This window comes from Poecilia latipinna, unplaced genomic scaffold (assembly GCF_001443285.1).
Source record: "Poecilia latipinna isolate Pla-1442-1.1 unplaced genomic scaffold, P_latipinna-1.0 Scaffold614, whole genome shotgun sequence".
Lineage (NCBI taxonomy): Eukaryota > Metazoa > Chordata > Actinopteri > Cyprinodontiformes > Poeciliidae > Poecilia > Poecilia latipinna.
Genome location: NW_015113230.1, coordinates 165715 through 181917, shown reverse-complemented (window position 1 = coordinate 181917; position 16203 = coordinate 165715). Strand labels below are relative to the sequence as shown.

At 40.4% G+C, this 16203-nt stretch overlaps 2 long non-coding RNA genes across 2 annotated transcripts in view; one reads left to right on the top strand and one right to left on the bottom strand.

The window, feature by feature from the left end:
• Window positions 1-11405, top strand: part of LOC106953933 (uncharacterized) — a 19488-nt gene extending 8083 nt beyond the window's left edge. Inside the window, exons 2-3 of the long non-coding RNA XR_001426274.1 lie at window positions 1929-1932; window positions 11393-11405. This is a non-coding gene — a long non-coding RNA (uncharacterized LOC106953933). The remainder of the gene's footprint in view (window positions 1-1928; window positions 1933-11392) is intronic.
• Window positions 6790-16203, bottom strand: LOC106953932 (uncharacterized). Its single transcript, XR_001426273.1, has 2 exons — window positions 14579-16203; window positions 6790-9092 (listed from the first exon to the last, which is right to left on the bottom strand). It is a non-coding gene; the product is annotated as an uncharacterized LOC106953932 (long non-coding RNA).

Genomic DNA, 16203 nt, shown 5'->3' with positions numbered 1-16203 from the left:
TAATAAAAACAACAACAACAAAAAAACAGAACCTTTAACAATGAATGTGAACTATAAAAACAAGATTGCTTTGAATGAAGTTTTGGCACAGTTATATTGAGAAAAGAAACCAATAAAAACAAAGAAAAATGATGATTGTAAAAGCTTGGCAGCTCCAAACAGGAAAAATGACCCTCCTTTTGGTTTAACCTTTTGGTTAGTTGGTTTAAGCAGCCAAACGTCTGCCTTCAGTTTTGGTTTGGGTTCCTCTTTCTACTGGCAGTCCTCTGTTTCATTCCACTCATCTCTGTTTTTTTTTTTGTTTTGTTTTTTTGCTTTAGAGACTCTCTATTTTCATATTTTGGAAATTTATTGTTAAAAAAAGCAGCAGTGACTTTTGATTTGGCTCCATGCCCAGGGCTGCCTGGCCACAAGCACACGGTGATGGTTTTCTAGTAATCATTTACATATTTTATATTGATTAGACGACTGCCTTGCTTCCGCTTTGTTGTGGTACTGCTAACAGACTGAGTATGTAATTGTAAGAAAACTTCCATACTGGACTTATTACCAGTCATGGTGCCTTCCTGCAAGTCGCTGAGCTCCTAAGAATGTCCCATTCTGTCAGAAGTCGGGCAGCAGCAGTCTGTATGCTCAGTAGTTGGATTTTAAAAAATACAAAAACTAACAAAATGTTATTTTCCGTAAAACGCTTTGTATAATTTGCATAGTAAAACATTAACGTTTGTTGTGCGTTGATCAAGGGGCACAGGAGAACTTCGAGAGAGATCAAAAACAGCCGTGGGGAGGGCTCAGTGCTTACAGATTAAAACATAGCTGTGGGGGGTGTCATTGTTTTCGTAAATGGATTCAGTGCTCTTTCTTCACATTTGTCACAGCAATCTCTGTATCCCCACAGATCACTTCACAGCTTTACAGAGCTCACAGTTGGGGTTCTTTGTGCAGGGTTTTTCTACACAGACATGGAGATGATCTAGGTTTTGATCTAAACCTCCCAGAGATGAAAGAGTTAATGCCATAAGTGATGAAACTGTTTTTTTTATTGTGGCACATGTCATACTGTGTGAGTGTGGGAGGAAGAGATGCACGACTGCAGTCTCCAGAGGAAACATTGGAGGGCCTGAAGGTGTTTATGTCTGCAGCTTGCTTGTGATAGAATGGAGGAAACCAAAGGCCATGCCACAGGAACGTGCTGACGAGTTGTTACAGAGTTTAATTATCTTAAAACGAATTAAACTGGTCTCAGTTTCAACTTGAAGTTGAAACAGAGACATATCTAAAACCTGCAGGACACGGGCGCCCGATGCCTGGATCGGGGGCCTCGGTTTAGACTCCAATACTCAAATTACAACAAAGTCCAAATCCAGTCCTACCTCTTTGAGATGTAAGCTCAAATTAAGTCTCCCATGGAAAATGAGGACATGCAAACCCCGTTCAGAAAGACCCCAGGTCAGGATTCAAACCTGGCACTTAATATTGTCAACTTCTTTAAAAAAAATACAACACTAAATAGGATTTGGAGGGTTTTCTTCTATTCATTCTAAGAGAACATGATGCTGGAGGCAAGCCAAGTTTATTTTGTTCTGACCAAACAACCTGAAGTCATTTAACGTTAAACAGACCATATGATTTTCAATTGCGAATAAATAAAGCGTACCCTTTCGCAGAAGAAAATGCATGTTAAGCCTGTCAGAGCTGAAGTCTCTAGCTGTCGTACAGGAGAGCAACCTTCTCGGGCCGCATCGCTGAGAAAGTTGAGGTCCTTTCTCAGAGGACAGCAACTTAGAAAGCCCGGTCTGCCACACACCAGACTTCAATAAGTGGGTGATTAATAGGCTTCTGTAGCACTTGATGGCACAATGGCAGAGGAGGTCATTCAGTCATTTGAATCAGGGGTTCTGGAACAGAGACACATCTAAAACATGCAGCGTAGTTTTTCTTGAGGACCGGACTTGGCTCTCAGCCAAGACTCTAGAGCAGTTGTTCTTAACCTTTTTTGAAGTACCGAACCCACCAGTTTCATATGCGCATTCACTGAACCCTTCTGTAGAGATAAATAAAATATGATTATTTTCCCCCCAAAATTCAAGACATTGGGGTGACCCAACTAGAGTCTAGTTTGGTCACCCCATGATCACTAAGTCTTCTTAAAAGGTGGAGTCTCAGAGAACAGTTCTTCAAAATATAGTCAGTGTTTTCAGCAAAGCTGAGCCGACTGTCCAGGAACGACCCAAGGTATTTAAAATTTGCCACAGTTTCAACAGGTTGGCCATCGAGAGAAACTGGAACCACTTTAAGGTCTTATTTAGATCATTTAATTAGCTCTACATTCTTAAGAGAATGAAAAATTAATAATAAATAATAAAGACTTTGTGGTATTCTGATTTAGTAATGCAATTATATTAGTTGTGTTACCACCCCCACGCCACTAGAGGCAGTACCAACCCCGAAAAGATGTGACTAAGTAGCAGATTTAGAAGTACAGCGAAAGCTACAGAATTTGGTAAAAACGGTGAGTTTTGCTGAAGTAATTAAAGACACAAGTTAAAATTCACGCTGAGAGTGGAGCTCCTTCAATCAGTGCTCCTCCGCAGCTCTGATTGGCGAAGCAATGTAACGTGATCCTCTTCAGCAAAGCGGGGCGTCAAAACGACTTTACACAAGTGTGTTTTTACCTCTGCGGCAGAGACTCCGCCGAACCACTGAGACCGACTCATCGAACCCCTGGGGTTCGACCGAACCCAGGTTAAGAACCACAGCTCTAGAGTGAGTCAAGTCTTAAGTCTTTGGTTTTGCAACACAACTCCAACTCTTAAACCAAAGTCCATTTCTCTGCCACTTCCCAAACAGCGTAACACCGATTAGTAGCAAAGAATCAATTAACTTCCATAAGTTGTCTCGAGTCCATCTGTGGGTGGAGTGAAATAACAACAACGCCAACAGGCCTAAAACGACAACTTACATGTAAGTGTAAAAAGTAGCTCAAAAGGTTGACATCCTATTAGATTTGAAAAGGTTTCAGTGTCTCTGAGCACCAAATACATGGTGCATCATTCATCATTCTCGTTGTCACAATAGCTGAATGTTGTCAGAGAAATAGCCAATAACAAAATGAAATGATAATAAATTAGGTGTATTGAAACAGGCTGTTTTGACAGAATAATTTTTTTTATTTTTATGGACATTTCTGTAACTATACATGTACATATTTACACCTTTACATACGAAAGTACATCAAATCTCAAAACATTTGTTCTTTGTCAGCTTAGTGAAAAATGTTGTCAAGTCATCTGATAAATTCTCCTTTTTGCTGATAAATTAGTTTTTTATCACTTGCTCACGAAAGCAAACGTGAACAACCGGGTAGTTATTGCAGACATCTTTCATCTTTGTTTTACCAGAAAAACACTTTAAAAATCGGATTATTATATAAAACTTTGGCAAATGGATAATATTATCTACTTCTCTCTCTTTTTTTTTTTGCCCATTTCTGATAAACTAATAAAATAGTTTGCATTTAAATGAAAAATGACAAGATGACAAAACTTGTCATGCATATCAAGGCTTTTCCTCTGGGTGGAGATGTGAGGCTGAATGCAGAAAATAGTATTCACTTTAAAAAGGAATCTGTTATGGCCAAATTTTCCCCACCAGGCACTTGTTTTTGCCAGATTTCAACATTAATGAATATTATACAACTTGGTTGTCTGAATTCGCTCATGCAGTCAGTGTCAAAATGTTTTGAAAATGAAAATCACGTCGTGCATCAAGAGAAGGCTTTGCTAAGTTTGGTTACATCCTTTTTACTTTTAGACTTCTTTCTAGGTTTTCCCATAAAATTCAGGTACATAAGAAAAAGGTTTCATGCATAGTAAAAAATAAAAAAAGTAGTGACAAGTGAGGATTTCAGTTGGTAAAAAAAGAAACCCATGCTGTGTGTGTGTGTGTGTGTGTGTGTGTGTGCATGCACATGGTGTCTGTCTATTTGGGCAGCAGATGGTCAGGATTCGCCCTCAGGGCTCTCTCCTCTTATTGGTCCACAGAGCACACACTGAAACTGGTCCCGAGGGGAAACTTGAACTGCATTTTGATACAGCTTGGATGCAGCCATGATAATAGATCAGCTTTTAAAAGTGATCAATATGCAGATATGTATGCAATATTAGTCAGCACGATAAGGTGCAACGATTCCTTTTTTGCTACGTCATTTTTTTAGAGTGGAGTGCTTCACTTTGTTAGATACTGTATGTCAGTTTTATGCTGAATTTTCCATCTCTTTTGATAATTCAAGTACTGAAAGTTCAAAGTGCTGAAGGTGAAGCATCAGTATTGATATAAAAATTAAGTAGACGTTTTTTAAGTCTACTGGAAGATCCTTTTTAAGTAGGTAAATTAGTTACTATTGCTTTCTGCTAATTATTGGAAGCGTAAATGTTTTTGAGCGTTGTTGTTCCAAGTTTGTGTTGTCATTTAGAAAAGAAGAGCTTTATTGCAAAGTGATCTAAGAAGATGAACAGTTGATCAAAGTTATACTGATGGTCTAATCGATCTCTGAAACATTAGTGAGTAGTGGAGAACTTTTAGCTTATTTTTAAAGGCAGTATTTTGACCAAGCAAAACTGGTAATCTCAGTGTGAATCGGTTTAGCCACAGTTATCCTAGTATATTATACAAAAATGAAATCCATATTGTAAAGCAATCTCAACGTAAACATATCTATAGCTATCATTTCAAAGGACTGATTTCAAAGCATAATGATTTTTAGTTCCCTAATCAGCAGTTTATATCCACATCATCAGCATGAACGTTAAGCTCATTTTGTTGATTTTCCTGGAATATTATTTTGTGTTTGTTATTTCAAAAGGAAACCAAGGATTAACAGCTCAAGTCTGACTTTGGCGTCGACGTTCAATAATCCATATTGAGTTGAAATTATACATAGAAGTTTAAGTGTTTCTAAGTACATTCACAGTAATATTTGGATAAATGTCCATGAGTACGTTGCAGAGCAATAACATTTGTTTTTTTTTTTTGTATTCTGAAACAAACGTCTGGCATAATTTAGGTTATTTGAGCATTTAACTTTCAAAAAGAATTTGAATAAATTGTTTTCTTTGAACATAGTCCACAAACTGTTAACAGCGATCAAAACTGGGCACTTCAAAACGGTTAATGTTGGCAGGCTTTAACAATAAAGAATCTTTTGATTGTGCATTTGGGACTGTCATCCCGTGTCAGAGTTTCAATCATCTTTTTTGAAGAGTTGAGCTAAAATCAAAGAATGCATCAGTACCACTGTCAGCTACACCGACCCTACGAGGCTGTCATTTTGAAGCTTGAGAGGTGGTACATTGTTTTAGGGTTTGAAACTCTTTGATCATTCTACACCTTTAGTCTCTCAAGCTTTTCTCTAATAGGCCTCTGGCTCATCCATGTGGGCAGATGCAAATTGCTTTTATGCTTTAAGGCAGAGGTTCCCAAACTGTGGGGCGCGCCCCCTAGGGGGGGCGCCGTGTCATTGCAGGGGGGGCGCGGGAAGCCGTCTGGATGAAAAAAACAAAACAAAACATGAACACTGTATGCGCTGGGTTTTTACCTTAGAATGGCCAACTCTCTGTCAATTTGATACAGTAGAGGCTTCCACACTTCCCATATTTGTGTCCTCTGTCACTTTTATCATCAGTTAAAACTGTTTAATCCGTTGTTAACATGTTGTAACCTGTTTTTCCGAGCCGCCTTTAAACGCAACATGAGCGCTACGACGCTCGTGCTGGGTTTACACCTGTGAAGTAGACCTGCTGCTGCTGGGCGGAGCTACGTAGGTTTGTGTTAGAATCACGGCAGCAAACCAGCAAAACACAAAGAACTTTTCACTTTTCACAGTTTTTCCCTCCAAACTAACCGACTGAGTTGAGTAAAGCTGTTGGATGCAGGTAATGTTAGCTAAAAGATGACTAGCTAATATCAATACAGCACCTGTAGCTTAACAAGTAGCTTGTAGGCTACCGATGTTGGTGTCTATTTTCAGCTGCGTACATTCATTTTGGCCCCCCGTCACACGCGTCGTTTCAACCAGACAGCCATTTGTAATCCATAGAGGGGGCGCAGAAGAAAAAGTTTGGGAACCACTGCTTTAAGGTATTTTGCAGACGAGGCTTCTTTCTTGCTCAGCACTACATCTTAGATCATTACCACACTTCACTGTCTAGAGTTACTCGCATACTGTAGCGTTTTTCATGACTGGCTTGACCCTGGTTTGTTCCCGATTTCCTCATGAACACAGATTGACACGAACTCTGCCAGAGGCCACAGCCGGATGTTTTACTGAAGTATATTTATGAATTCAATCTAGTGCATGTGCACCCAAACTTTATTTTTAGAAATCACTGAAATTGCATGTAAGATTGGTTAAATAACTGCTCAAATAAAATCAGTGAAAGCCCTAAATTAATTGGGCATTCGTGCTGATTATTATGTAAAGATCTAACTGGATGATTTCAGGATTTTTAGGCATTGTTCACCCTTAAAAGCTTATGAGTGAAATGAAAAATTTAGTTTTTCTGACATTTATGTTTGTTACTCTGCTGCTGCAAATTTAACATTGAACAGAGCAGCAAACAGCAGTAAATGTACAAGTAATCAACCAACCACAAGTTCATAGAAGTAAATCCAAGTGAGGCAGAGGCAGTTTATCTATGAGGATCTTCCAGACTTTGAAATGTGGAAGAGATCTTTTGAAATTTATCTCTGAATATGAAAATTCAAATATGTAAAATAGATGCATCAGTTTTTTTTTTTTGGGGGGGGGGATAAAGTTAAATAACTAAATGTATATGTTCTAAACATTCACATGAATATCTGTAATGTTCTTTGTCTATGGTGTTCCCATTGAACCTTCAACACCTTATAAAAATATATTGTCACTTTCAGTCCAAACTTCGTTCAACGCTGCTGGTCTCTGGATTTGTAAACCAAAGAAACAAAGGGGAAACTGCAGAGAGACAGTACACTGCGTGACAACAATTTAACAGAATTACTCAAAAATCGTAACACTTTTCCACATGAGCCAACATGTTAAATTGCACATAGACACATGGGCAGTTGTTTTTTTTTTTTTTTTTATTGTATCTGTTTCCTTAACAACAGTTTGTAAAGCAGCAGCAGGAATGGATGAGTTTTTATGTCTTCTCAGGCGTTAGTTTGTTGGTGGAGAAAAGAACGACCAGGATGTGGTGCAGATTCAGCCCAGTCTGTGCTGCTCTCCTGTCAGCTGTGTTTGGGTCCACTTCAACATTAGATATGCGTTGCTTCAACCTAAACTCACATCTGTTTAGGTACGTCGCTCCAGCATAGTGAAACGGGTTCTTAACCCCCTCGTTGGTTTTGCAGCAGATAGTGGACTCCTTCACGAAGTTTTTATGTCCTCCTTTTGTCCGCCGCTCCTCTTCGACTTTGTTTGAGGTCAGCCATAACTGTCTGCTGTCTAAATCCAAGTGGCTTTGCCTCAGTTTCAGGGCCTGCTCTCTCCGATGCCGCTCCTCCATGTCTGGGTCTCTAATCCAATCAAATAAACGTGACAGCATAAAAATACCCGTCACTCTGTGACAGCCAACATTAGCAGAGTGATCTTCAATGATATGCAGGTTTTCTGCATGGATCAAATCACCAACAGAATTTTGTAACTTTTTATTTTTTTTTTCCTGATTTCAGTGTCAGTAAGCATGTAGAAGAAATAGAAAACTAGCGTTTATTTCAATTTTGGTCCAATTTTGTGAAAAAATATTTCACTGAGGCAATGCAAACATAGGTAGACAGTTTACTGACCACACATGAAGCTCTGGATCATAAAAATACAAACTGCAGAGAATAGGTCGACACTGTCGAGAAGTCCAAACAAAGAAAGTGTCTCCCTGCTAAAACTCTCTATATCATTGCTTTTTCATTAAAATAACCAACACTTTCATATTAGCTCAATTCCACATAAAATTCACCTGATATTACTTATGAACCAAGCTAATTTTTTATATATTTTTTAAAATTTACAATTGTGGTTGCAATATGAAAATTTGAATGATCTGAAGATGTGCAAGTAATCTCAAAAGCCACCATAAGAAGAAGACGAATTGAAATACATATTTACAAGGCTCCATCAAATGGAGGTGTAAATATACACAAAGATAAGCAGTAGCAGGTTTAAGACAATCCCAATGACTCCCAGCACAGCCAGGAATCTCTCCTCAGGTGTGCTCAGGTGCGGACACGTCAGTTCCATGTAAAACTAAATTCTTGAACTCCACAAAATGAAAAGGAATGGATATTCTTATAGGAATGGCTATACTTTCTTAAATTACACAAATGTACAGTTTGAGGAGATGTTTAGGTGCCATTTGACTCAAAGCGTTCTGCTACTGGTTTAGTTTTTGACAGTTTGGTGTCAAAAAAAGTAATGGCGCTATCTTCTAATTTTCTCCAGTTAGCTAAGAGCTCTCCTGTTGCTCCTATGGGATTGTAACATTGGCTGGCAGTTCCAGTGGCAGTGATGACCTCAACTCTTTCAAAAATACAGAAAAAAGCTCAAAGCTTAGCATTTCCACAGCAAGGATTAGGCCTCAAAGTCAGATTTCAGAGCAAAAACCTGTTTTTCCGCCTTGATTACTAGGGTATTACAGATGTGAATATTTATAAAATGTGAAAACACAGTTTTGGTTTAACACCCCATCGTTGTCCTACATGCTGCAGTGGAGTTAGAGTTCCTGCAGATGTCTAAACTTTGCATGTCAACAGCCAGTGAAGCAAACCCTCTAAAAGTACGCGACTACTTCCAGAGGCGGGGATGCAGCGGCAGGAGGAGGCTTTGGCACCAGCATCTTTCGTCGAGGTCCTGTGGGAACCCTCAGGTGACGGAGGTGTAGATGTAGACGAATATAACCACCAACAGATTTAGGATGGTCCCGATGATGCCCAGCACAGCTAAAATTCGCTCTTCGCGGTCATTAGTTGAGTCATCCTCTCTGCTGTGAGCGCTGCAGACATAGTGGCTTCCGGGTATCATGGTTACCATCACAGAACCCCACCACCAGAGGGCACAGTGCCTGTTGGGGACAGTCGGATGATGGTTGTGGGTAGGAGTGGGGTTGGTAAAAAAAAAAAAAAAAGATGTAGGAGGTGGCAAAGAAAGGGGAGGAGGATATTGATGAAAGAAAATCGATGCGGAAGAGAGAGAAGGAGAACTCAGGTTAAATATTTCTGAGAAAGAATGACTTTCATTAACAAACGTGTCCGTCTGACTGTAGGTAGAAACTTCTGATCTGGAAAAAATAAAAAAGATTAAATAAACATTTCTTCTTGCCATTCTTCTCCCGGGTTGTCAGGCCGTTAAAAGCCTCCATAACCACTGAATTCTGTAGTTTTCATTCAATATTTCCAACCCTCCAACTTCTCTGACAAAGAGAGAAGTTTTGTCAAAGAAGTTTTAAATACTTCATATTAAAGTTTCTTAAAAACTACGTCATTTTAAAAAAAAAACTGAAGTATTGCACTCTAAATAAGTTCTTGAAGGGTCTGTCCATGTCGCTGCTCTGCAGATGAGATCATAGACGCCTGAACAATGGAGCAAGTGGAGTAGCAAAGTGGGAGTGTAAATAAAATTGCTCCCTCATTTTTTGGCACTAAGAAATCTGATCACTCCCCGCAGTCGGAGAAACTGACAGTCTTGTTCATTCTCACTACGCTTGCAAAAAAACTAATAAAAATAACGGCTAAATGTTAGTCCCACCCTTTTTCACCTGTAAGTTATGGTGAATCTGGAAGTATTCACAGCATTTTACTTTTTTTCCCCCATATTTTATGTTTATGGACTTATTTGAAATTGTATTAAAATGAGTCTCTGTTCCCCAACACTGGTCCTCAGGATACCCTGCCCCTGCATGTTGTTGTTGTTGTTGTTGTTCTTTTTATAGGCAGTTGGCAAAAAATGTTAATCAGCATTACTGCCACCTGATTCAGATGATTGCAGTTCAACAATTACTTGTTAGTCTGCCATAAAGCAAAGTGCAGAAAAGTGCAGAAAACGTGCAGGGCAGTGTGCCTCAAGGACCAGCATTGGGAAACACTGTCCTGGATTATTTGTCAGGCTTTTCCCCTTTTAGTTCTAGATCAGTGGTCTCAAATTGCAGTCCTTGAGACCAGAGTCCTGCAACTTATTTTATTTATTACATTTTTTTCCCCGTTTGTCCTACACGCTTGAATTTAACGGCAAACTGCATCACGAGCATGCGGTCAAGCTCTGCAGAGCTAATGAGCTAATATTGGAGCCAGGTGTCCTGAAGCACAGAGACACCTAAAAGTTAAAGAGACCAACTCTTGAGGACTGGAGTTTGAGGTCGCTGTTCTGGATGAAATCGCTTGTCGACGTTATTTTCAAAATTACGTCCTTTAATCACCTTCACCTGCTGTGTTTTTTTAATCAGTTGTGTTTGCTTTAGTTATGTCCTTCTTGTGTAAAGATTTCTTTATATTCTTAAGAATACATAGATTTCTGGACACATGCAGACTGTACTCCATACATGTGTCTTGACTTCTACGCTCCCCTCTGGGCACAGGCTTCATCACTGGACCGCTGCTGCATCAAATGTGCATCAAGATATTGGACCAACTCTCCTACTCTCTCCCCTCTGCCTTCTTTTCAGAAACACATCATAATGAATTGCAGCAACTCGAGCGTTAAGTCAGTTCTAATTAATATTTCAAGACAACCCGTATAGTCAAGCCTCTACGACTCATCTTCATTACTGTAATTAGGAGCAGTCACATGTTATAATTCTGCTGCAGCCTATTTTCCTTTTATTTTTTAACTACTAGAAAACTACTGTAAAGCAGAAAATCCAAGACATTTTTTTTAACAGATTCCTGTTAATGACCCTCCATGAATATGAAAACTATGTCTATAATTTTAAATGACATTTACAAAACACCACAGGACGTCTTCGTTAATCTTTCACCATCAAACAGGAAGTGGCTATGTTTGTAGCATTTGTAAGGAGTTATTGGATATGCTTTGTGATTTACACAAGTTTCTTCCAGTATGACTACAGACAGATTGTGCTCTAAGTTGGTTCAGCATTTATTTATTTATTTATTTATTTATTTATTTATTTTTCATAAATAATAAGATTTAAGCAACATTGCTTGTTAGGATCAAGTCCTGCATAATTTTGCCTATTTATGACAAACTGGGAGTATGCTTAGCCAGTTTTGAATTAAGCAAGGAAAGCAGTTACTGTGCAGAGCAGTAGAAACTGGGGAATTCCTCATTAGCTTCCCCACTGACTATGCAAAGGGAAGCATTCTGCCCCATGAAACTCATGCATATTATTCATCATGGTTGGAGCAGATAGCCACTCTGCCTCTTCTTCCTGTCAGATCACATTATACCCAATATGATTTCTATGAACATCATCTATTTGCAATGTGTGCTACCGGAACTGTAAGAGAGAAGTCATATGGGAAGCAACAAACCACAGTGAATGTAAATCTCACCGCTTGTCAAATGCATAGCTAATATTGCAATATCATTGTTTAATTTATGCTCATAGTTACAACATCAGGGTTTTTTTTAATCACTTTTTTGCAGGTGCAAACAGTCATCTAAAGTTATGAAATGATCTCGGCAAACTTCATAAATAAAACAGTTTGCTTTATGTATTATTAGTGATAGCGTACTGAGTTATAAGTTTATGGATCTAGTCGGAATGTGATTCAAATTTACAGTAGTAAGCGAGGGATAAAAAGTTTGCCTTGGGGCAAAGAAAACTCCACGGTCCTTTTGGTTGGTCAGTTAAATTGGACTGCAATTTAACTGAGCCATAAATTGCAGTCTTGTTGATATTTAATAAAAGTTTCCCATCTTTGATGTTTTGTTTTTCAAGTTTTTAAAGTGCTTTGAAAGCAAATCAAACATTTTAAGGAGCACCACCGCTGTTGGGGAACACACAGGCGGATTTGAAGAGATTCGTCCTAAAAGTTAGTTTTGCCCTGCAGCAGTAAACCGTTCTTAAAAGCCATCATTGCTAGAGTATCCATAAAAGGGCGCGGGTACCATATGCATCGACACAATCTCTGAGAGAGAAAGAATAAACCAGACACACATTTTGCAGGAAGTTCTATTTGGAGATTTAATAGAAAGTTTTGGCCAACATGTAAAAAGCCGTGTGGCGGACAGCTGGCACAGCACATCGTCTGGGATAAACCATCCCTGTGAAACATGACGGTCACAGCATTATCCATTAGGAATGTTTTCGTGTGAAGTAGTTACAGTCAATGGGAATCTAGAGGGAGTTAAATAACCAGATACCAAAAGATCCAAGTTAAAACGTGCAAAAGACTTGTGCCTGAGGCAGAGGTTCACGTCCCATTAGGACAACCACCTCGCTCATCCAGAACTCCAATGAAAAGCATTAGTTCAATATTTATGAGTGGCACAAAGTACAGACCTAAATCCATTTGAGACTCAGTGGTGAGACTTAAAAGCAGACATTCTTCATTCTGTGTGAGATTAAGTTATTTAACCAGGAATGACGGGCAGAATCTTTTGTCCTCAGATGAACTAAACTAGTAGAGTTTATATCCCAAAGAACTAGTTGTTGTCATCACAGTGAAAGGCTCAAGTATTGAATTAGAAGACTTGAGAGGGAGAGAATATTGTTTACCAAGAAAATGATTAAGTGTCCTTCATATTCCTTCCTCTAGTTTATTGAAACTGCAGGAAGTTTTATCAGAACGTGTGCCGTAACCCCGCCATTAGACCTTTTCCCAGCTGCAGCCTTTCCTAGCATGTTGGGTTTGTTATATGCCTAGCATTTTTGTTACAAAAACATTGTGGAAGTATTTAAAGAAATTACTGGAGAACACCTTTTCTAGTGCCCTATACACACTCCTTAGGAAGAGAACAATTTGTTTTGGTTACATGAGGTCATAATAGTGAGAGCAAAGATCTTTCTGGTCCGGATACCTTTCCCACTGCAGCAGACCCACTTCATAAGTCTTGGACATCACACAGGGTGTACATCAGAACAAGCTGAAATAATTCTCAATCAAGAGCTGACATAACAATTTTGCTCCTCTAGCTCAAGGAGAGCAAAGAAGTCTCTATTCTTGCAGAGTATTTTTTGGGGGGGTTTAAAGTCTGAATTTCTGAATGTAAAAAGAAAACTTTGCAAAGCATGTTTGCTCTGTAAAATGCTTTCAGACTTGCCCAGAGCCTAGATTTCTACTTGCACAAGTAGCTCCACATCTGCACATCTGGTTACATAAAAAGGAACACAAACAATGACTAAACATATCAGCAAATAAAGACACATCTGAATTTACCTTACAAAATGTACACCTTTCACACTGTAATCCCAGAAAAAATAACATTTTTGCTCTACTTTGTGTTGGTCTGTCACATCAAAGTCTAGTGAAACATACAGAAGTTTGTGGTTGTAACTTAAAAAAAAAGAAACGTAAAGAAGAAAAAGCTCAGAGTGTGAATTCTTTTACAAGGGAATGTATGCCCAACCTCTCTGTTCGACTTTTTCAATTAAGACCTGTGACCTCGTTAACCCTGGCCACGTTCCAAGGTACACGGCGCCACTATCGCTCTGCCAGACGACAGAATGAGAAGGTCAAACATAAACAGTCTATCTGGGCTGTATTATTAAGCTGCTCATCAGGCAATGATCCGGGAGAGGACGTACTGTCTGGAGTTATTGACTGCTGCTGCTATTGACTTTTACAGAAAGTCTCGACAATGGAGTGGAGTCTTCACAGGGATCACTGAGAGACACAGGCACAGAACAAGCTGCTTCAAGACACTTCTAAGACGCAATAACCTTCAGCATCTATAGCAGAGAGACACCAGCTTTTCTGCCCCCCTTCCTCAAGCTCACACGCACACACACTCCACTGATTTAGATATGGTGTGGGAGTGGGATCGTTGTGACACTAGAATGTTCCACGGTCTCATTACGAGCTCGGCTGGCCTGCTCCACGAGCATTTAGAGCCAGCGGCCATCAAGCAACTGTCACTTCTCTTCAGCCGCAGCTCTGCTTGGTCCATGTGAGCCCATGACTTGGAAAGGGGCAACAAAGAGTGGAAAATGTGTCTCGTGTAAGATTGAGTGATTTCATGATGGGCTGAGAAAGGGGAGAGAGTACAACTTTGTGTCAAAACCTGGGATTTTAGGGAAGTGCAGTCGTCTCGCTACGTATCCCTTCATTAATCAGTGAACACCTTCAGGAATCCTCCCCACTCTGACTCGCTAATGTCTGGTCTTCAATTTGCTCCCAGGCAGGAGTGTCATGTGACCCATGGATACCACTGTCATGTGACCTAGATTAAACAGTTTGAATCACAGTGTGGAAGCATAAAGCGTCCCACTCCAGACCCTGACATCCTGTGGGTTTCTACAGTATTACATGACCTCCATCCAACAAACCCCCTGAGCTCTGTCGTCTGTATCGGAGAAATTACTCACCGACACCTATGCAAGGACACTGATATGAAAGTGTGGCAAAAAAGGGAGTGATGCGTACTCACCACACATCGCACCAGGGTGGCAGCCAAAGACTCCTTTGTTTCTTCTCTTTATCTGAGCATTTTCGTTGCGTTTCCCCCCTCTCCGTCCTTTGTGTTTCTGTCACCTCCTCTTGCTCCTTCTCCTTTTCCTTCGCCTCCCTTTCCCCCTTCCACCCGCTGCTGTTCTGGTCCAGGTCTGTCACTGGCGAGGAGAATCCATGCAGACGCTCACACAGTCTGACACAGCCGTCTTCAACGCTCAGTGTGAGCACACGCTAATCGATAGTCACACCCACATATGTGCAAAAGGAAACGGTTAAGCCATAACGGGTGCCCCACATTAACACACAGCCGGTTTGTCCACAGCTGAACGGGGAGCGTGGCACTGTGTCGTCCAGTCAGAGACTGGACAGTTTCTAACTTAACACCCTGGTGACATTAACTACCTTAGAGACAAAAGCAAAGAGCACAAGTTCGCCACCCGTCCAGCAACCCTTTGCGCCGACGCTGATTAAAGAATCTCCTCGCGTGTGTGCTCAAGAGGTCCTCCACCTGCCAAATCTCTGTAACGTGGCCATTTTCTGAGATCAGGAATTGCTCCAATCACTCCAGGACAAGATAATTATAACATAAGCCTCAGGGACATCAGCTAATCTCACCTGACAGAGATTCAGAGTAGCATTTCAGTCCAGCATGTTCATCTCTATTATCCTCAAGCGAAAGGAGGAAGGCGATCACATTGTTTCGTGGAAATGGATTCTTCCTTTCGATTTGGCTGTTCCACGTCAACATCCAGCTTTTCTCCTTTTAGTCATTCCAGTGTCTCCGAGGGGCTTCATAGCTGACCCAAGAAGCCAACTCTGGCTACTTTGTTGGGATCTTGTGTCAACGTGAGGCGGCAGCTTTCTTTATGGCCATCGTGTGACGCAGGTTGTCTGAGCTTTAAAAATCCAGTAGAATAAAAAAAAAAGCAGTTGCACAAGTTCTTTCCAGATTGGCTTGTCAAAAATCTTTAACAGGTACCTTGTGACGTATTTGTATCACAGTTGAGATTTCCGGTCTTCATGATGAATAATCCTCCTTTTTTTCAACTGTTTCTGCATTTTTTTGGTTAAATCGTTAAGTTTGCTGAGACTTATGTCACTTTTTCTCTACCTTCATCTCCCGTGGTCAGTCTTAAAAAAGCTTTCTCTCTCATTTGCAGCCCTCCGGTTTGCCTTCTCCCTTAAGCTGGGAGATGGTTACTCTGGACTTCTCCAGTGGGAAATGAAGCAATCGTTCATTAACACAGCCCTCTTGACCTTTGAAGCTCCCCATCCACAGTCCTTGCTGCAAACCTTCACTCAACCTTCCCTCAGCCACCTTCAGTCATACTAAACACTTAAGTTCCTAAACTCACCCTCCAGCAAGCTGATTCACTTGGCCTATTTCTCACTTCCCGCCAGCATGGCAGCCTCCATCCTCACGCCGTCCTTTGCCTGTCCAGTGACAGCTTACTTCTGCTCCAGCCCCTTCTGTGTTTGCTCCATATTCCTCCTTAGCAATCCTTTAGCACTGCCTCCGCTGCTCCTCTTGCATGCAGAATACAGTGTCTCCTCGCTGCTGAGCTCTGAGTCATGCAGCTCACTCTCTCCTCCCTTTTCCTT